A 22,009-nucleotide genomic window follows, 5' to 3' on the forward strand; every position below is an offset into this window, starting at 1 on the left:
GATTGCTTTCCATTATAATATGCTTATATCTTATTTGAATGAAATTAACATAGCTTTTGCTTATGTAGTTTTGTTAAAAATTACAAGGTCTAAGGATAGTACATGAATGGGGGGAAATTGGTCCATGGGGGATGTACTTAACTTGGCTGTAAGATGTGCAAAGGGTAGGACCTGGATTTAAATCACTGTCAGTTGGTTAGACTATTAGAAGCTTTTCTAGCATTCAACCAATTAAGACCTGAATAAGGGTAAATAGAAATAAGTAAGTTTTCAATTAAAATTGGTTGCCTTATTTTTTTTGGCAAGAGTTTTATTGAGATATAATGCATATGCCATACAATTAACCCATTTAAAGTGCACAATTCGATGGGTTTTAGTGTATCATGAGTTGTGCCACCATCACCACAATCAATTTTAGAACATTTTCATCACCCCAAAAAGAGACTCCCTTTTCATTAGCAGTCCCTGCTTACGTTTTCCCTCCTGCAGTCCCTGGAAACCACTAATCTTTGCCTGTGTAGATTTGCCTATTCTGGATATTTCATATAAATGGAATCAGAAATTAGTCTTTTGTGACTGGCTTCTTTCACTTGGAATATTTTTAAGGTTTATTTATGTTGTAGTACCAGTACTTCATTTCTTTTTATTGCCAAAAAATATACCATTGTATGAATATATACCACATTTTATGTGTCCATTCAGGTTGTTTCCCTTTGGGGGCTGTTACAGATAATGCCGCCATGAACAGTAGTGTACGAGTTTGTGTCGGGGCATGTGTTTTCATTCCTCCTGAGTATATGCCTAAGGGTGGAATTGCTGGGTCATATGCTAACTCTTATGTTTAACCTTTTGAGGAAATGCCAGACTTTTTCCGAAGTGGCTGTACCATTTTGCATTCCCACGAGCGATGGGCGAGGGTTCCAGTTCCTCCACATTCTCATGGGTGTGAAGTGTCATCATTGTGGCGGTTGCCCTTTTTTAAGGACTCAAAAGTTTGTAAGAAACTTGCTAGAGGATGCTCCTTGAGTGCAGACACAATGTCTAAGGTGAATTTGTGTTTTCAATCCCTGGTGCACAAATAGATACATGTGTTTCTGCTGCATTGTTTCCTGATAATGTGGCTCCCACATTATTCTGACAATAGTCTTCTAATTATTAATTATAGATGAATTACAGAAAACTGCTATGTTGCAGAACTGATTTACTTAAATGTAGACCTGCTAAATGAAAATAATCCACTTACTTTACAGAAGCCACAAGGGGTCGCTGCTCTTGGTATTCTTAGTGTACTTTTGGATAGGGAAGTATGCAGTCCCTTGTAAATGGAATCATTGATTTTGAGTTGTATTTATGTATTTTTACATTTGCTTATAAGTTTTACGTGCTTTTTGTTGCTATTTTTTATTGTTTTACTGGTGACATTGAAGTTCTCAATTTAATCATTTGATTACATCTTTGCTTCCTTTGATGACTTCATATCCAATGATTAAACCTTTTCACTGCTGTTCACATAATGAACTTTCGTGATTACAGCATATGAAAATGAGGATATGTCAGCTGTATTAAAGATTTTATTTGTCAAAAACATTGACCAGTGCAGAAAATAATTTAAAATAAAATATCTCTTTTCAGGAATTATATTCTTGGAGATGTTGGAAGAAGATTCCTGGGTCTTGGAAGATAATTACTAGAAATATGCAGGGGAGGTAGTATATCTTTCTTTTTTTAATGTATTAAGTATTCCTGAAACGAAAGCAGTGAATTGGAAGGGGAGGATTGTCCAAGTAAAAAATGGATTTATAAAGGCTTGAGTGAAATCTAATTTTCTGTTTTATGGTATAGAATCTCATTAATTGGTTACTTGGGGGAAAAAATAGTAACAGCTAATGCTTATTGAGTGGTTACATGTAAGACATTGTACTAAGTGTATTATACACACATGCACACAGTTTTTTGTTTTTGTTTTAAACACTTATTTCTCTCAACAACCCTATGAAAGTAAATAGACTTTTTGCCTTCTAGGACTGGTATCATCCTTATTGAATACCTACCTTTTTGTCAGATTTTTAGCTAGTTTTACATTTATTTGTCATCCTGATATAATAAAACGTATTTCTAGTGACTGACATATTCTTCCTGAATTTTTCATCCTTTTAGTTCTCTGGGGGGTTTTCTGCTTCAGAAAGCCTTGGGGTCTTGAAATTATTGGTGATTAAATATAAAGACAGTTCTGAACCTGATCCTTTCCCAAGAATTTTAGACCTTTTCAGCTAATTTATAAGTTGTGCGTTTTAGTTTTTGGATATGGATTGTGACCTTCTGTGTTAGTTGTTTACTGCTGTGTAACAAATTGCTCAATATTTGGCAGTTTAAAGCAACAAACACTTACGGAACACTGGGGAGAGGAGGTAGAAGAAAGTCAGCAGCTTCCAAACTGTCTCAGTCGGCAGGCCTGTGTTCCCTGATGGCTGTTGGCTAAAGGCTTCAGTTCTTCTTCACCATGTGAACCTCTCCACGGGCTGCCTGAGTGTCCTGACCGCATGATAGCTGGCTTTCGGACACTGGTCCAAGAGAGAAAAGCCAAGATAGAAGGTTGTCTTTTAATAGTCTTGAAAGTGACAAAACACCAACGGGACCCTACTCTGTTGGTCCTGGTATGCTATAGGTGGGCACTTTACAAAGGTGTGACTACCAAGAGGTGGAGGATCATTGGAGACCATCTTGGAGGTTGACTACCACACTTTAATTAAATACTTTTTAGAAAAAACTGTTTGAGTTTATTAAGTCAAGAGATTTAATATTTGACCCTCAAGTCAGATAATTAGAAGTATGAGAGCGCATGATCCAAATAAGTGCTCTCTTTGCTACGGTGCATGGTTTCTTTCTCGCCTATGTATATATAAACTACTTAAGTGGTGCTACATTCATTTTGGAAAGTTTCTAAGGAGTTTATAAGAAAGTTGAGCTTATAGTCAGAATCTTCTGCGTTGATTAAATATTGTTTTTCTTGGACCCATTTCCCCTCTCCCAATTCCTCCTAGGTGGAGGCGGTTAGAGAAGCTGGTGGCACTAGACTATAGATAGAAATTGTGTGTCCCCTTCCTCTGTTATTTTGCTTGGGGTTCAGATTGACTTGGAAGAGTTGAAATTTCTGTTTAGAGTTTTTCAAGGAATGTAGTCCAGTTACTTATAGGCAATTACACAAATATTTGACATAGGATGGAGTAAAGATACAAATACGCAGCAGCAGAATTAGAGCAGTTTGCCTTTTTCCCCCAAAGCTTGATTTTTATCCAATAGGGTGAGTATACTTTCTTTTCTTTCTGCTACTTTCCCCCCACCATGGGCTCTGTCCCTCTTAATGAGCAAAACGTAGACCTCATCAAGAAGTCAGAATGTTCCAAATGGGCAGAATTCTAATTAGTTCCTGAGATTTGTAATCTCTTGAGTCTTTTCCCATTATTACTGCTTAAAAGTTCTTTGTTAGCAGAGACGACTTTCCCCCTTTTCCTTTAAAGCTTTAATGCTTCTGATCATTGGAAACCTTGTCTGATAACAAAAACATTACATATAAAGCAAGGCATAACCAGTTTGGGAATGTATTAAGGTACGGTTACCCTTCCCATATCAGGCTTGATGTTGAGAAGACGACACCTCCAAATTAGCATAAGGTAACCTGTGCAAAGTAGTAAATGATATGCTTGAAATTATCTTTGTTACGGGTTTTTTCCCATCATAGTAAAATTGGAGGTCTTATCTGTTCTGTGTGAGAGAATTGAAAACTATAGAAATGTGCATTTATTATGTATTTTTTAAAAGGAGCTAAGCAATAAAAACTTTAAGACTAGAGCTTAAGTTGAAAATAAGAAGAAAGTATAAATGTCCAATGATTAAACTTTTCCACTGCTGTTCACATCATGATTTGTTGTGATTAATGTATGTGGATGAGGACATAATGAAAAAAAATCATGAGGCTTATAGATAATATGTGGTTTTTGTACATTGACTTGCCTATAAATGTTTTTCATTTTAGGAATAAAATTGAAGGGTGTTTTTCTTAGAGAACACCATTTGTCAGATTTATCAGGAATTTGAAGATTTATATAAGGTAAGAGGTTTATAAACTTTCTAGTTTTGACAAAAGAAGACAAAAAATCAAATCTGAGCAAAAAATTGGATATTGTATTCATTATATATTGAGCATAATGTGGATATCGTATTCAATTAAAATTTTTCCTTATTTTTTCAGCTTTCAAAGATAACAGATACTATTTCAAAAATAATATAATTTTCCAAATCAGTAGATTTGATTCAGCATAGGCAGTTGGGTGGGTGGGGGGTAGGACTTTTAACCTTGACAGTCATCTTTTCTTAAAAATAATACAATTCTTTCAGGCCCTAAATTAGAGATCATATGTTCTGGGATTTAAATTTGCTGAATTATTGGATATTCTGTAAATAATTGTTTGGAGTACCAGTGGATGACCATCCTATAACTTGAGCTTTGTTCAAGAATAGCAGATAGGCCGGTGGTCAGAAGCTAAGAATCTCAAATCTAATACCAGATTAATCTGTCATTAATCAGGCGTGTAATCTTGGGGTGTTTTTCAAATTGGAGGAATATAAAGCAGGAAAATTTTTGTGAATACTCAATGTTGATTTAAGTTAATTTTCTATTTCTTAAAGTTGATATAAACTTTGTTTATTGCCCTTAATGAAAAGATTTACAAAATAAATGCATTCGAAAACAAAATTTAAACATTAACGGATGGATACTACTGTTTTGCAGAAGTAAACATAGTACTGGCTGCTATCCAGTAAATTTTATATACATACAGTCTTGTGCCTTGTGATGACTGTAAAGTTTTACAATCTGGACAGCAGTATGGTTGTCCAGAACTTTACTCTTTTGCAGACCTAAAGATTATTGCAATGAGGGGAGGGGGCCTAAATTCACAAAAGGATGTCTTTGGACTGTCTGCAAATCCTTATTTGAAGAATTCTATATTACATTATCTCCAAACATTCTTCTAGCTGCAGTGAGTAATTCAGAGTCTTGGAATTAACATTCTTTTGAGAAAAACTGAAGTTTTTATTTGATCTAGGATTTGGCTTGGCTAGTAGTTAACTAAATTGGGTTAAAAGTTGACTGTTTTGTTAACTACCAATACAAGTTTTTCTTTGTAGATACAGGTAGTCCTTACTTTGCACCATTTCACCATGCGTGAATATCAGTTTTCACAATGTAGTTAAACAACACCTGTCCCACAACAACACAGCTGAACTTTTAGTTGTCACAATATTAACTGAATTATTGCGTAAACTTTGCTACTGGCTCTTTATTGCAAAATCATTATGCAAAGAAAAGATGTGCATCATGAACAGTAATAGTTACATAACTTTTTTCAAAGTCTTGGTGATTGGTCACTGAACATCTATTAGTTACACACAGATAGTAAAGCATATAGTTGTGTTGCCTCCTTGTCTCCTACGGATAAACCCATGTGAGATTTTACAAAAATAGAAAATCAGAAGAGGGAATTGGTCAACAAATATGACAGAATAGCAAAGAAATGAAAAGTGATAATACTGGAAGTGAAATTAGATGTGGTTAGATTTGAAAATGGCCACAGCAAAGCAAAGATAGGATGAGACCTAGGCCTACATGAAGCTACAGTACAAGCCGCAGTTTAAAAGTCTGATGAATACAAAAACAACGTAAAGTTGCTTCAACATCTTTTCGTTTAAATTGTACTAGGAACAGAAAGCCGCTGACGGTTGAAATGGAGCATTCACTTCTTTGGATTGAGGACTGTAATCCAAAACAAATCCCAGTCAGTTTGGCATTGAAGTTAGTTGCTGCGCTGAAGGAAAATGGTAATTACAAGGACATCTATTTACTGCCAGTAAAGGCTGGTTTCCTTGTTTCAGAAGTCAACATGAATTGATTAATGTTAAGCTGCCTGGTGAAGCTACAAGCTCAGATAAGGATGCTACTGTGAAATTTGCACTCAAGATTCCAAGAATTACAGGCAGTCCTTGCTTTGCACAGTAGTGAGAGACTGTACGATGCAAAAAACTGCAGGATATGGATGGGATGTAAATGGAGTTAGAAGATAAAGATGACCTTGGGAATGCTGACACTGGTGCCATTCAAGAAATAGTTCTAGATACGCAGGAGGCAGAACGTAGTGAAGGCGAATATAAAGTTTTACGTGAGTAAAGCAGTTGTAAAGGATGAACGTGTCTCAGAAGTCATGCTGTTGAAAAACTTCACATTGAAGGAACTTTCAGAGATGTTTCATGACATTGACAGCACAAAGGATAAAATTTTGGAAGCTGATTCAAACTTAGAAAGGAGTATGACAGTTTGCCAAGGCAGAGAGATAAGATGCTCATTCCGTGTTATGTCATATAATGTGAAGAAAGCAAGCACTTTTCAAACTACTTGATACATTTTTTTATAAAGAAATAAAACATTATAATTTTCAGTGTTTCTAGTGGTTTGTTTTGGGGTTTTGTTTGTTTGGGGGGGGTTGTTTGGTTTTTGTTTTTTTGGGTTTTTTTTTTTTTTTTTTTTTTTGGCTGCTCTGCGTGGCTTTTTGGACCTTAGTTTCCCTACCAGGGATTGAACCCCAGCTCCAGCAGTGAAAGCGCCAAGTCTAACCACTGGACCGCCAGGAAATTCCCAGTGTTTCTAGTGTTTTAAATATTAATTTTACTATATTACATTTATAACCAACACCAAGAGGGTTTTTAATGTTTTGGCAAATTTTAAGGTTACAGAATAATCATAGATTGTTAATCCCATAGATTAAGACTTTGCAGAGTTTCAGCTTGCATAGTCAAAGCCAGAACTGCCTGCATTTAAAACAAGCTAAGGGTCTTTGTATTCAACCAGATATAAATACACCAAGTTTAGAAACCACTATATTTTAGCCTTATAACCATATATATTATAATTGACATTTTTCACATTGTCTTTGTATGCTACTACATCAAGGCTTTGAAATAAAAATTTATAATACTAAATGTCTCATTTGGAGTTTGAGCATTAATCCATTTGTAGGCAAAATCCTGTCTAATAGAATAGGGGTTGGCAAACTTTAAAGGGCCGTATAGTAAATATTTTAGGCTTTGCAGGCCATATAGTCTCTAGCAAATATTCAAGTTTGCCCTTATAGCGCCAAAAACAGCCATAGACAATAACATAAACCATTTAGCATGGCTCTGTTCTAATAAAACTTTGTGGATACAAAAACTTGAATTTCATGTAATTTTCTAATGAAACATTTTTCTTTTGCCATTCTTAGCTCACAGGGCCTACCAAAGGGGGTTCCGGGGTAGAGAGGTTTGCAGTTTGATTTATGCAATAGGGACATGTAATTGAACTGTACGATTGTATACCAAAGAATGTAACCACTGCTTGCATCATTGAGTTTTGAGAAAGTTGTTCTTATGAATACTTTTCCATACCATTGCACCCTTCCATGTAGTAGGGCGGAGGATCTTTGGGGAATGGGGCAGTAGGAAATTCAATGTTTCTTTTCACTTGACTCAAATGATGGTCCCACTTTTAAGTCAGGGATTTTTATTGACACCTTTTTAGGTAAACTAGTCCTTGCAGCGGTTAAGTAAAAATGGAAGGCTTTTTAGAATTCTAGAAATTAGCAACTGTATCCTAAGACTCTTGAGCAGGTCTACTTCAGCCCTACAGAAATAAATTTGCTTTTTAAACGGAACCAGAAGTATAAAACGCTAAAAGGGTGTTGGAGTACAGTGAGTACAAAAATGTGCCTACTGTCTTAAATAAGAGTGTTTGCTATGTTTTGCTTTGTGTGTGCAAAAAGAGAAACTACTTCCAGTGAAGGTGTTTAGAAAAGACCCTTGACTGGTGTAATGGGACGAGAACTATACAGGTTCTGTACTTTAGCAAGTGATTTTCCTCTGGCTTTACTTTGTTCGCTGTGAAATAATTCCAACGAAAACTAGAAACAACATCCAGGCAACGCACTAATTAGATGCCAGGCTCTGGTGAAACTAGTATAGTTACAGTGACTGAAGGCAACTGCTAACAGGTCTCAAATAGTACCGCACGATACTAACTGGAATACCTTATTTACCCCAGTATGCCTCTTTAGAGTAACAAATCAAGTACGTCCACAACAGCCTTTGGGTATAAACAGATCCGTTCGGTTTTAAAGAAGTCTCAGTAAGCTACACCGCAGAACCAAGTAAGCAATTTAAAGAGCCCAGTCACAGTTGCAGTTGCTGCAATAAGGCCCTTGCAGCCCGATTTTCGGTGGCTGGTCGCGTTGGCAGTGTCGCGGGGCTGCTGACGTTTCACAGGACCAGTGCTACGTGGCGTTCCTGCCGGCCGGGGCCCTTCTTCCGCTAGGCAGCTACGCCCAGCAGGACTGTTTCTCGCGTCGTGCTGGCCACCACCGCCCGCCACCGCCGAGAACCGATCCTTAACCTCACGGGGGCGCGCGCGGCGCGGGAGCGAGCCCCCGCCTCTTCTACCACTGCTCCCGGAAGTGCCCTGGTCGGCCGCGCGCCGGGGTGGGCGGGGCGAGGCGTCGCTCCCGGAAGCGTCGGACAGCCGGCTGGGCGGGGTTGCGGCTGCCACGTTGGAGCGGAACGTGGAGGTGGCCCTGGGCAGGAGGAGGGGCGGCGGCGAATGCTGGGAGAGTCAGACGAGCGCGGCGCTAACGCAGGAACTGGTCGCCGGGGGTCCCCGCCAGGTGTGTCCGCCTGTCCCCTTCTTTCCTCTTTGCGGGCCCTGGGCCCTTCAGGGAGAGCCCGGGCCAACGCTGGTATCCCGGCCTCGGTCTCCGCTGGTTGCCGCCAGCCTGCGGCCCGGTCTGTGGTGGCGGCGCGCCCCGGTCTTCGTTTCGGGCCCGGCGGGTCAACGCCTGGCGTCACGGCTGCTTCGGGGATCGCCTGGTCCGCATCCGCCGACGTTTCCACTGCTGAGCAGAGGCGCCCCTGAGGCTTGCGACAGGGTGTCCTGCCGGCGCCCGTAGCTGGCGTCTGAGGTTAGGAGACCTTCAGATCCTTGTGCACAAAGAGGTGCGGTCCCCAAGGGCGAGGGAAGGAAACAAACCTCAGGATTACTTTGTTTGACTTTAGTTTGGTTGGGATTTTTTTGTTGCTATTTGAACTGTTGCCAGATTTAAAGGTTCGTAGGTTTTAACTATATATAGGCTATTGTCATTTAACCAGGATTGGATTATTTTAAGGGCAGTAGTCGCCGGTCGCAGCCTATACCTCGAAGGAAGTATCGAGTGTTGTATGTTTTTGCTAATAAGTTACTATAATAAGAGGTTAAATGACGGGGCAGGTGTAAAATAAATCAAAATATTGCTTGGGCTTATGAGCATTATAAAGTTTTCCATGAGCGCAAGGAACTGATTTTACCTAGGTCATTCTGAAGTTGCATTGATGGTCTGTGACAAATCCTTCCTCCTACACTGTCTTTTCTAACCACAGAAAACTGAAATTTGATTGTCTTTGTGGACAACTGTAACACTATTTAATCAATAATTATGAGCCTCGTCCTTGTTTCATGCTGTCTTATGTTTTCTGTACATAACGATTGTTCTAGAGTTGGCTAAAGTTTACTTACCTTTTCTTAGTGGTTCTTCTGTGCTCCTGGTTTCTCGTTGTCCCTTAATTACAGCTCTGGGAAAGTTTCGTAGACTCTAAGAACTTTTGGATAAGTTGAAGTGTTTTTGTTGTTGTGAACTTCTGTTACACACATCTAAGTTTACTTAGGAAATGTGAGATTTTGAATGGATTTACAATTATACTGCTTAATTGTATATAAGTTCTTTTCTGAAACTAATAGCATAAGAACGGAAAGAAATTTTTGTAGACTGTAAAGAGCAATAATTCTCAACCTTTTGGGATTCCAGTCTCTTTTAAGGATCTGATGAAACCATTGGATCATCTTCCTAGAAAAACGCACATATACACACGGATAGGATTTTCTGTATAATTTCATGAGGTTTACAAATCCCAAATTAAAGATTCTTGTAAGTTGATATTATTAAATTGACTTTTCAATTGTTTTTAGAAGTGTTGTCATTCTTAAATAAGTTAATTTCAGCCCAGAAAGTTTTGTTTATTAGACTGCAGATAAGCGTGACACCATTTAGTTCAGTTTTGTTTATTAAGACTGCAGATAAGTGTGACACCATTTAGTTCACCAATGCACAGTTGCTTCTTTGATTTGGTTTTTGTTGAGTGAGATGAGCCTAGAACATCAATAACATTAAACAAATTCTCTAGAACAAATGTACCCATCCATAATGAGGTATTTTGCCCACACAAGGATGGATTTTTACTAAAGACAGTGGCAGCTAGGGATTGTGTTCCTGGTTTGGGAATCAGAGTTTCCAGTTCTGTTACCTCTTTCACTTTTTACTTTCTGGTTTAGGTCAGCTCTATATGTAGCATTGTAAGGTTGGTGTTTTTTTAGAGAATAGTGCTGTTGGGTTTTAGTGTTGCTTCACAAAATTAGCGTTTAGAAAATGCAGAAAGAAAAAAAGTTTTGACTTAACTGCACACAGTTGCTGTGGAGAGAAACTTGGATGAATAAATAAAAGTTTTCCAGATTGTATATTTTCTTCAGTAGATGTATTCTTTTGAAGATTCACTGGGGTAAACATTTTAAATTGTGACATTTGTGTTAGCTGCCATTTACAAACATTGATTTACCAGGTGCCAGGGACTGTTCTCTGTGAATTCTCACAACAAACCTATGGCGTACTTTTATTACAGTTATTTTACCAAATGGTTAGCCAAAACACACATAGATAAAGTTACAGGCCTAAAGTCAGAGCTAGGACATGGTGAAGCTGGGATTTAAACCAAGGATGTCGGCTCCAGTCTCCATACTTTTAACTGCTGTGCTATAGATACTGTCTTATAGGGGGTGTATGTAAACAAACCATTGTCCTCACAATTTTCTTTTAATATTTTCACAACTATGTTCTGTGTAAAATAGTCTTGAATGAAACAAATCTACGTAGTGTGACTTCTAATCACATACAATATTGGAAAAAATTACACAAAGTTTTTAAAAGCAAGTCTCACTTGGGAAATACACGTTTTAATCTAAGACTTCTTTCTTCATATTTTCAAGAAAACTAGTTACAACTAAATGGTTATTTTTAAGAGAAGGAAATACACATGTATCTAGATGAAGCTGTATTTCCATGGTATTCTTAATAGTTTTGAGAATGATTGTAATATGTAGTTTATGGTATTCTTGTCTAATTAGATTCAGACGGCTTAATGTAGTTCTAGGCCATTTGTAGTAGAGCAATTTGATGTTTTTGTTAAACAACGGTATTTAAGCCTTATGTTCAGTACAGGTTCATAAGTGGAACTGCTTCTGGTGGAACATTGAGTACTAAGGCCAAGAAATAGACTTTATAAATGCTTTGAATTCCCACTTAACCATTTTTTGTTCTTGTGACTTTGTCTCTCTCTCTTTCAGTAAATGTTACACATTAACTAAGTGTTCATGAATTCAGTAGCCCTTGTTGTACCTTTACTCCTAAAGATACTGTAATTATATCCAATTGGGTTTTAAATATATATATATATATATGTAGCTATTTTGTTTTCACTTTTAGAAATTATTCTAAAGGCATTTTAGTACTTTCCCCTATTTTTTAAATAAGTTTTAAACAGTGAAGAATTTAAAAATTAAATATTTTACTTGAAATTGGTCTTTCTAGCTCATCAGTCTTTTTGTATTCCCATAAATACAGACACTCAAAATCAGTCAAGCAAAACTGTCTGTGTATCTCACTCTGTGCTAAGCAATTTTGAGTCCAAAAAGGGTAAAAGCTGTAACACTTGATTGAAAAAAAGACAGTATTTGTCGATTTGGTGAGACAAGATGACATATAAAACAGTTTGTAAAACAGGCAATGGGAAAATATGTAAACAATATGTACTAATAGAATGGTATAAAGTTTTGTTGTTTTTTTTTTTAAATTTATTTATTTTATTATTTATTTATTTTTGGCAGTGTTGGGTTTTCGTTGCTGCATGTGGGCTTTCTCTAGTTGCAGTGAGCGGGGGCCACTCCTCGTGATGCGCAGGCCTCTCATTGCGGTGGCCTCTCTCATTGCGGAGCACGGGCTCCAGGTGCGCGGACTTCAGTAGTTGTAGTGCATGGGCTCAGTAGTTGTGGCTCGCGGGCTCCAGAGCGCAGGCTCAGTAGTTGTGGCGCACGGGCCCAGCTGCTCCGCGGCATGTGGGATCTTCCCGGACCAGGGCTCAAACCCGTGTCCCCTGCATTGGCAGGCGGATTCTTAACCACTGCGCCACCAGGGAAGTCCCTGGTATAAAGTTTTATTAAGATAAGATACTTTATTGTAAGATGCTTGAAGTGTGGTACAGACTAATGTAAAGAGTTAAGAGAGTATTTAGATCAGTGTGGGTTGGACCAGTAGGGCAGATTTCACGAAGGTCCTGGGATTTGAACTTATTATTAAAGACAATTGGCTGAGAGGAAAAAGAGGGCATTTCATATAAAGAAAATAGGCCTCTTTTTCACTTCTTAGAAAATTGGGATTTTTTTTTCCTTTTTTTCTTAACAATAATCTTAGGAAACTAGATGTGCAGTTTTCTTGATTAATCTCATGATAGTAATAATCTTTAAAGTAGTTAGCATATTAAAACATTTTAATTTATGTGCTCGGCATTGTGTTTGGACCTCTGTAAAATACATTATCTCATTTCAACCTCACAATATCCCCTGAGGTAATCACTCTTAACCCCATCTTACAAATGTAGGTAGGAACTGGGGCTCAGAGAGGTCAAATAATGTGTCGAAGGTGTCAAAAGTAGCAGAGCCAGTATTCAAGTTGAGGATTAACTCCAGAGGCCCTGCTTCTAAGCTATGTGATTCAGCCTCCTAATCCACTTTTGCCTAAACTAGGCAGTTTCTAAAATATATTTCTTCTTCCCTTAATTTCATCATGCATTGTAGTTTCTTTGCCATTCATTATTTCTCCTAAATGTTAATATTTCTTCTATGATTAAAATTGAATACTTGAGCTTGGTGTAATAACAAGTAAGAGCCTGGACTCTGGAGCTAAACTTCTGAGTTCAAATCTTGGCTCTGCCCCTTGCTAGTGTGTTCAAATTATTTAATCTTTCTGTGCCTTCATTTTATTATCTGTAAAATGTTCATCAAGTATAAACAATTTGGACATGTAAGACTCAGGGCATGTTTTTAGTCTAAGCCCCTCTTAAGGAAACTATTAGAGGGTAACTTCATCCTCCAGAGATGAGTAAGAAAACTGGCAAGAATACTGTTGGAGAACATTGAGTATATTTAACTACAATAGACCTGAGGCTAAAACAAAAGTGGGAATAAGGAAGAAAGAATAAAATGTACATGTTAAATATCTGATGATGTAGGAATTGGTCATAAAAGTAAAAAATTAAGAGAACTGGAAAGTAAGAAGAAAATTGGAGGTAGAATAAGTTTGTGGATTGCCTAATCTGTAATGGCTAGGAGTCAAAGAACATCATTTAAAGCTGACAAATCAGTTAGTAGAAGTATAAGCATATTTAACAGTACAAAGGTAAACACTGAGAAAGATAATACTGTGATTATAACTGTGTAATGCAAGAGAGGCAGTAAGATTATATAGGCTAATTTTGTTAGTGCTCATAGTAGTTAACTGTGTAAAGAAATAGAGGATTAATAGTACTAAATGAAATTATTTAAAATTATAGTTACAAAGATGGAACCAGAAACATATACTAGAACAAAAATACAAATCACTCTAATTATCAAAAAAATTAAAAATACACACAAAAAAACAGATAACAGTGAAAGACATTTTTTAACATTATAAAACCAAACATAGCAGACTATGATAGAAATGAGAGTAACCATTTCTGTCATATCAGTAAATTTTAAATACATTTATTAGCTAATCTATTAAAAAATTTTCAAATTGGATCACTAAGCAAAACCTGATTTTTTTCACTGTATTCAAGATAGCCAGGGAAAACAAAATGGTTCAGAAGTTGAAAAGGCCAAAGAGCAGACATAAAGGCAAATAAAAAGAAAGCTAGGCTATTGATCTCAATATGAGACAAAGTGAAATTTAGGCCCAAAGGCATTATTTAAGATGAAAAATATCCTGTAAAGCTAAAGTATGTATTTGACAGGGAACATTTAGCATTGTGAATATCTGTCTACCTATGTATTCCATATGTAAATATGTAACTATGTACTGAATAACAAAGTAACTTTCATAAAGCAAGTTTTAGGAGATACCAGGAGAAATAGGCACAAATGCACTAGTAGCAGGATACTTTTAATTTGCTGTTCTTGCTCCAGGACAGATCAAGTGGGGAAAAAAAAATAATAAGGATATATAAGACTTAAACAATTAAGTCAGTAGGGTAGACTTGATTAACATATATTGAACTCTGAAAACAGAGCACCCCTTCTTTTTAGGTCTCCTGGAACATTCACAAAAACTTGCATAGGCCCCAAAGAAAACGTAAGTAAATTTCATAAAGAAGAAATAGTACAGAAAAATCACAAGTAGTAAAAATAAAGGCCCCTCCACTTGGATATTAAATTCAAACACTGTTGGATCAATGGAGAATACAAATGGAAATTGTAAAATGGGTGATCATAGTGATGAAAACACTAGTAATGTATAGGATCCAGTTAAAGCAGTGCGCAGAGAAAATTGAAAGCCTAAAGAAATAATAAAAATGGGTAAGTGAAGCATTTAACTAAACAGTTAGAAAAAGAACAAAGTAAACCAAAAGAAGGTACAAGGAAGGAATTAATAAAAATAAATGCAGAAAGTAATGAATTCAAAAACAAGAAAGGTGGAATAAGTAAATCCAAAATTTGGCTGTTTGTAAATACTCAGTAAAACAGGCAAGCCAGTAGCTAAGTTAATTTCTAAAAGGAGGGTAGGGGAAAACAAAACACGAATATTCTTAATAAGTAAGGACTAATCACCATACACAGCACAAATTAGAAGAATTATGGGGGACTTCTCTGGTGGTCCAGCGGTTAAGACTCTGAGCTCCCAATGCAGGGGGACTGGGTTTCATCCCTGGTCAGGGAACTAGATCCCACATGCTGCAACTAAAAAAAGATTCTGCATGCCGCAACTACAGATCCCCCATGCTGCAAGAAAGATCCCACATGCCGCAGCTAAGACCCAGCACTGCCAAATAAATAAATATTAAAAAATAATAACATTGAATAGAAGAATCATGAGTCTATGTTTGAGTCTAAACAAATAAATTAGAAAATTGTAAAAAAAAATAAAGGAATATCATAGGAAAATGTAATTTATAAAAAATGACCTTGAATAAAGAGAATTTAGGACTTCCCTGGTGGCGTAGTGGTTAAGAATCTGCCTGCCAATGCAGGGGACACAGGTTTGAGCCCTGGTCCGGGAAGATCCCACATGCCACGGAGCAGCTAAGCCTGTGTGCCACAACTACTGAGCCTGCGTGCCACAGCTACTGAAACCCACGCGCCTAGAGCTCGTTCTCTGCAACAAGAGAAGCCACCGCAGTGAGAAGCTTGCGCACTGCAACGAAGAGAACTCCCCGCTCGCCACAACTAGAGAAAGCCTGCGCGCAGCAACAAAGACCCAATGCAGCCAAATTAATTAATTAATTAATTAATTAATTAAAAAATTCAAATAGATCAATCTCCATAGAAGAAATAGAGAAAATTACCAAAGGAGTACTTTCCCCCAAAAAGCACCAGACCCAGATATTTCACGGGAGAATTCTGTTAAATCTTTAAAGACTCAGTAATTCCAGTGCTGTTATTGAAAGTGTTCCAGAACATAGAAAAAGAAGAAAAACTCCCACATTTGTTATGAAGCAAGTATAACATTGATACCAAAACCTGACAAAGATTGTACAAAAGAAGAAAACTATCAATTGAATCTCACTTAAGACTCTAGGAGTGAAACTTTTAAACAAACAAAATCTAGCAGCACAGTGGTAGAACAACACATCATGGTCAAGAGACGTTTATTCAGCATATGAAAAGATGATTCAATATTAGGAAATCTGTTAATTTGTTTTATTGGTAGACCTAGGGAGAAAAATCATATGGACATCTCCAATTACCTAATGAAAAAGCATTTGCCAAAATTCAACACCCAGTCTTTATGAATAGCATTCAGTAAAACAGTAATCATTGGCCATTTCCATATTATATTTGTATATATATGTATATTGTACAGATATAAATGTGTGTATATATGTATATATACACACAAAAATATATGTATGTATATCTCAAATTCCAAAACCATGCTCAATGGTGATACAATAGGCTTTCCCACTGAAGAACAAAACAAGACAAGAAATATCGCTGTTATCACTACTGTTGAATATGGTACTATTAGTACTAGCTAGCTCACACAAGAGAAAGATATCAGAGGAATGACAATTTGAAATGAGGAAGTAACTGTCACTGTTGGCACATGGTATGAGTGTATATGTGGAAAACCCAACAGAATCTACTGAAGCACTACTCCAAGAAGAGAATTCAATAAGATAGCAGAATTAAAAATGAATGTAAAGAAATCATTAGCCTTCATATAACAATAAGAACATAGACATTATAGTGGAAGGAAAAAAAAAGCCACATTTACAAACAAACCAAAAGAAAATACTTAGGAGTAAGCAAAACCAATATATCAAAAAAATTTCAGACGATACTGAAAGATAAAAAAGAAGGCTTAAATCAAAAGACACCAAGTTCTTGATAGGAAGATTCAACATTGTGTCAGTTCTCCATAAATTAATTTACTAATTTGGGTACAGGTTCAATAAAAAACACTAACGTTCTTTTTTTGTTCTGGAATTACACTAAAACTATTCTGAAGTTTAGTTAAAGAAAAAAAGTAATAGCAAGGAAGATGGGGTGGGGATGTGTGCTGGGGAAGCAGTGGATAGGGGTTATTGAAATCATGCTCATATAAAGCCTCAGTATTTAAAACAGTGGCATGCCTAGCGTTTAAATAAACAAATGGACATAAGGAATGGTAATCCCAAAATAAACCTAAATAAATACTGGAATGTAAATCCTAACCTACACCCTAATACGTATAGGAGTATATACCTAAATATTAAATCTATAAATAAACCTAAATATGGAAGTTAGTACATGATAAATGTAATACCTAAAATTAGTAAGAAAAAACAACTTTCAGTAAATGGTTTTGGAGTAATAAGAAAAAGATAAACCTTGTATATACATTGTATATCATGATACATATCAAGTGAGTCAAAATTTAAATGTAAAGAATAAGCCATAGGGCTTCCCTGGTGGCACAGTGGTTGAGAGTCCGCCTGCCAATGCAGGAGACACGGGTTCGAGCCCTGGCCCGGGAAGATCCCACATGCCGTGGAGCAATTGGGCCCGTGTGCCACAACTACTGAGCCTGCACTCTAGAGCCCACGAGCCACAACTACTGAGCCCGCGTGACACAACTACTGAAGCCCGTGTGCCTAGAGCCCGTGCTCCACAACAAGAGAAGCCACTGCAATGAGAAGCCCGCGCACTGCAAGGAAGAGTAGCCCCCACTCGCCGCAACTAGAGAAAGCCCGCATGCAGCAACGAAGACCCAACACAGCCAAAAATAAATAAATAAATAAATAAATTAAAAAAAAAAAAAAAAAAAAAAAAGAATAAGCCATAAATGAATTTGCTAGAAGAAAACTATTGATGAATGTCTTCATAACTTTAGCATGCAGGAAGCCTTTTCTAACTAATCAAAATTCAAAAACCAGTTTTTTTAAAGTGATAAATTTGACTGTAAAAAAATAAAAATCATGGTACATTCATACAATGGAATATTTTTTCAGTGCTAAAAAGAAATGAGCTATCAAGTCACAAAAAGACGTTGAGGAACCTTAAATGCCTATTGCTAAGTGAAAGAAACCAATCTGAAAAGGCTACATGTTGTATGATTATAATTAAATGATGTTCCGGAAAAGGCAAAACTATGGCGACAGTAAAAAAGATCAGTGGTTACCAGGGAGGGAGGGAAGAGGAGGGACAGAGGAAGAGAGGGATGAATAGGTGGAGCACAGAGAGTTTTTAGGGCAAGGAAGCTTCTGAATGATACTAAAACGGTGGATACTAAAACGGTGGATTATACATTTGTCAAAACCCGTAGAATGTACAGCACAAAGAGTGAATCCTAGTGGAAGCGACGGACATTGGTTGATAATGATGTGTCAGTGTTGATTCATTGATTGTAACAAGTATACCACTGCGCTGTACAAGATGTTGATGAGTGGGGAGGCTGCATTTGGGAGGCAAGAGGACAAGGGAGGGCGGTATGTGGGAACTCTCTATACTTCTCACTCAAATTTTCTGTGAACCTGAAACTGCTCTAATCAATAAAATCTATTTTTAAAAAATGGAAATTTTGGGCTTCCCTGGTGGCGTAGTGGGTGAGAATCTGCCTGACAATGCAGGGGCACGGGTTCGAGCCCTGGGCCGGGAAGATCCCACATGCCGCGGAGCGACTAAGCCCATGCATCACAACTACTGAGCCTGCCCTCTAGAGCCTACGAGCCACAGCGACTGAGCCCACGTGCCACAACTACTGAAGCCCGCGTGCCTAGAGCCCGTGCTCCGCAACAAGAGAAGCCACCGCAATGAGAAGCCCACGCACCGCAACGAAGAGCAGCCCCCGCTCGCCGCAGCTAGAGAAAGCCCGCGCAGAGCAACGAAGACCTAACACAGCCAAAAATAAATAAATAAATAAATAAATAAAATTTAAAAAAAAAATGGAAATTTTGTGAAAGGTAAAAAAAATAAGCAAAATCGAAAGGTAAAGTCTGACAGCCTAATAGAAAAATGGGCAAATGATATGGACAAGAATAGACAGAAAAGGTGACAGAGAAGGAAATATGGATGACCCATAACCATATAAAAAAAGATGTTCAACGTTATTTATAGTATGAGAAATGCAAATTATAACTATCCAGAGCTAACATTTTTCATCTATCATGCTGGTTACCCTGGAAGGTCTGTAGGGCAGCAGCTACTTATGGATTACTCTTGGGAGTATGAAAAGGTACAGTTGCCATGGAGGCCAACTTGGCAATATCCATCAAAATTAAAATTACTTTTATCCTTTAATGCATCAATTTTACCTCTGGAAATCTGCAGCTTTCCTTGCCCATGAGTGAAATAACATGTATATATGGCCATTTATTTCAGCATTGTTTGTAAAAATAGCAAAAGATTAGAAACAGCTCAGGTGTTCATCAGTAGCAGACTAAGTAATTAAATTATGGTACATCTTACAGTGGAATACTATGCCATGTGAATGCATTTATGTAAAATAACAAATTTTTTTTTTTAATGCTATAGCACAGTACCTCCTGAATTTTTCTCCCAGAGTAACTTTAACAGAGAATATATAAAATAATGGCATGTGGGATTGTAGCTTGGAGTGACCATTCAAAAAAATTTTCTGCTTTATCTTTATCAAATCTGTGGGTTTGCTTTATTCTCCTCTGTGTTAGTCTGTTTTAATTTAAATTAATTTTTCATACTGCTCTTATCGTTGAGTAATCCTGCTCCAGGAAGATGCACTTTGTTTATTATGTGCCTTCTCTTACCCCGATATACTGCCACCCATATTGTCTTGTCTGAGAAACATATTGTGTACCAAGATTAATTAACCAAATACTGTCCCTGTTTCTGCAAGTTTCTTTCCAGACTGATTTTTCAACTGAAGAACTATACTCTGTAAACAGTTAGAATAGCCCTATATTTGTCTCAAAATAATTTAACAAGTTTCTCTTCTTTCTACTATTGAACATTTCCCAACAAATGATACCTAGACCAATTTGACTTATTGGCATTCCAGCACTACTAATGATGTATTGGTTTGTCTAGTATATTTCTATGTAAAAAATGTTTCTTTGTTCCATATTACATGTTTATTATATTTCTGTGTGAAATATTCTCTTTAGCAGGATGAAGTTAAAGGAAATAGATCGTACAGCCATGCAGGCATGGAGCCCTGCCCAGAATCATCCCATTTACCTAGCTACAGGTAAGTTCAACAGAGAGAAGATAGTATGAGTCACCTAATTTCTTCTCTTCCACATTTGACTTATTTACACTTGTCCTTTAAAATTCAGTTCAAGCTTCATCTCCTCTAGAAAGTCTCTCCTTCCCTGGCAAGATAATGTCCAACCTTCGTATCAGCTGAGTTCTATGCTTGTACATCATAGCATTAATCATGGTCTGTTACATTTATAGTGTCTTCCCCACTTCATAGAATTGTGCTTTATGTTTATTCCTCCAGTATTAAGCACAATAGATAACATGTAAAAAAGTTAATAAATATCAGTTTGAATGAATGAAGAACAGTTTTGGTGCTAGCATTTTTATATAAAAAGAGTTGAAGTTATATCATTTGTGACTATAAGCATGGGACTGTTTTTACAGAGAGGTTTTAAAATATCTATAGGCTTAAAAAATTATCTTCACTACCCAGTCGGACAAACATTTCTGAGCCTTGCATCGGAATCTTATTGCTATAGTAATTTAAGCATCTGCTCAGTGGTATATGTGCTGAGGTTTCAGCCACTAGTGCAGCATTCATGAGTGAGATAATTGAAAAGTCTGCATTATTTTGTATGGTTTTCTCTGAGTCTTTTATTTTTGCATGTGTAGTTACCATGAATGTATTTTCTGTAGGAACATCTGCTCAACAATTGGATGCAACATTTAGTACCAGTGCTTCTCTTGAGATATTTGAATTAGACCTTTCTGATCCATCCTTGGATATGAAATCTTGTGCCACTTTCTCTTCTTCTCACAGGTATGAGATTCAACCTTAAATTCACATGATTATTCAGTTATATGTTGTGGTTGATGCCTAGTGTGTCTACAAATGTTCCATTATTAGAAACTGTAAGGAATACTATCAAGGACATGAAATATTTTGTGAAAAAATATATGAGTGCATTTCTACGGAAGTAAAAGGAGTGTCTGTTTTATTGAATTTTTTACTACTGTGTAGGATAGGAAGGAGAGGCTCTAGTTTCTAGTATTTTTTTCTTATGATATAGTAGAGTTACTTTATTTTATCTTCTTTATCTCACCTGTTTACAAAAAGTAGGTACGACTAGAAAAAGGAGTAGTTGGATGAATATTAAGCTGTTAAGGGGCTTCCCTGGTGGTGCAGTGGTTGAGAATCTGCCTGCCAATGCAGGGAACACAGGGTTCGAGCCCTGGTCTGGGAAGATCCCACATGCTGCGGAGCAACTAGGCCCGTGAGCCACAATTACTGAGCCTGCGCGTCTGGAGCCTGTGCTCCGCAACAAGAGAGGCCACGATAGTGAGAGGTCCGCGCACCGCGATGAAGAGTGGCCCCCGCTTGCCGCAAGTAGAGAAAGCCTTCGCACAGAAACGAAGACCCAACACAGCCATGAATAAATAAACCCAAAAAGTTTAAAAAAAAAAGAAGTTAGAAAAACTTAAAAAAAAAAAAAAAAAAAGATGAGATGTTAATAGTGATTTTCCCTGAATGGAGGTTGTTTTTTTTCCCCTTGTACTTATCTGTATTTAAAAATACATTTCACAGAGAATTTTATTGACATGATTTCTGATACAATAGGTGTTTAGATCACCTTTCCAAGTACTTAAGCTGTACTATAATGCAGAGAAGGACACTTTCCTTTGAGTAGTAAAATATGCTTTATTGCCTTAATAGCTTGGCAAATTTTGGTGAAGAGTTTCACCTTAGCTAACAATACAGTTCAAATGATGGAGTCTCATGGGACCTCCCATAGTCTTCCAAGCCCTCCCACTGTGATGGGAACCCCAGATACCTTTCGTCTAGCAGTTTTTCTCCTCACCACCATTTGTCTTGTATATCTCCACGCTGCCACCATGCCAAACCATAATCTTTTATTCTCCACCAATGGGGTACTTGTC

The 22,009-nt window shown here is 37.2% G+C and overlaps 2 long non-coding RNA genes across 6 annotated transcripts in view; both read left to right on the forward strand.

Annotated features, from left to right (window-relative positions):
- The window catches only part of LOC118895802, a 30,348-nt gene that overhangs the window by 1,205 nt on the left and 7,134 nt on the right, over nt 1-22,009 (forward strand). The window contains exons 4-7 of one of the 5 annotated variants that reach the window (XR_005020038.1): nt 855-1,046; nt 1,633-1,706; nt 4,034-4,108; nt 5,759-6,491. This is a non-coding gene — a long non-coding RNA (uncharacterized LOC118895802). Of the gene's footprint in view, nt 1-854; nt 1,047-1,632; nt 1,707-4,033; nt 4,109-5,758; nt 6,492-21,257; nt 21,287-22,009 lie in introns of those variants that run through there. The other 4 variants (XR_005020039.1, XR_005020037.1, XR_005020035.1 and 1 more) reach the window with 4 other exon arrangements.
- On the forward strand, nt 8,590-20,894 carry LOC118895800. The gene is made up of 3 exons (XR_005020029.1): nt 8,590-8,744; nt 20,035-20,117; nt 20,768-20,894. It is a non-coding gene; the product is annotated as an uncharacterized LOC118895800 (long non-coding RNA).

Source organism: Balaenoptera musculus, chromosome 5, assembly GCF_009873245.2.
Source record: "Balaenoptera musculus isolate JJ_BM4_2016_0621 chromosome 5, mBalMus1.pri.v3, whole genome shotgun sequence".
In the NCBI taxonomy this organism is placed as follows: Eukaryota; Metazoa; Chordata; class Mammalia; order Artiodactyla; family Balaenopteridae; genus Balaenoptera; species Balaenoptera musculus.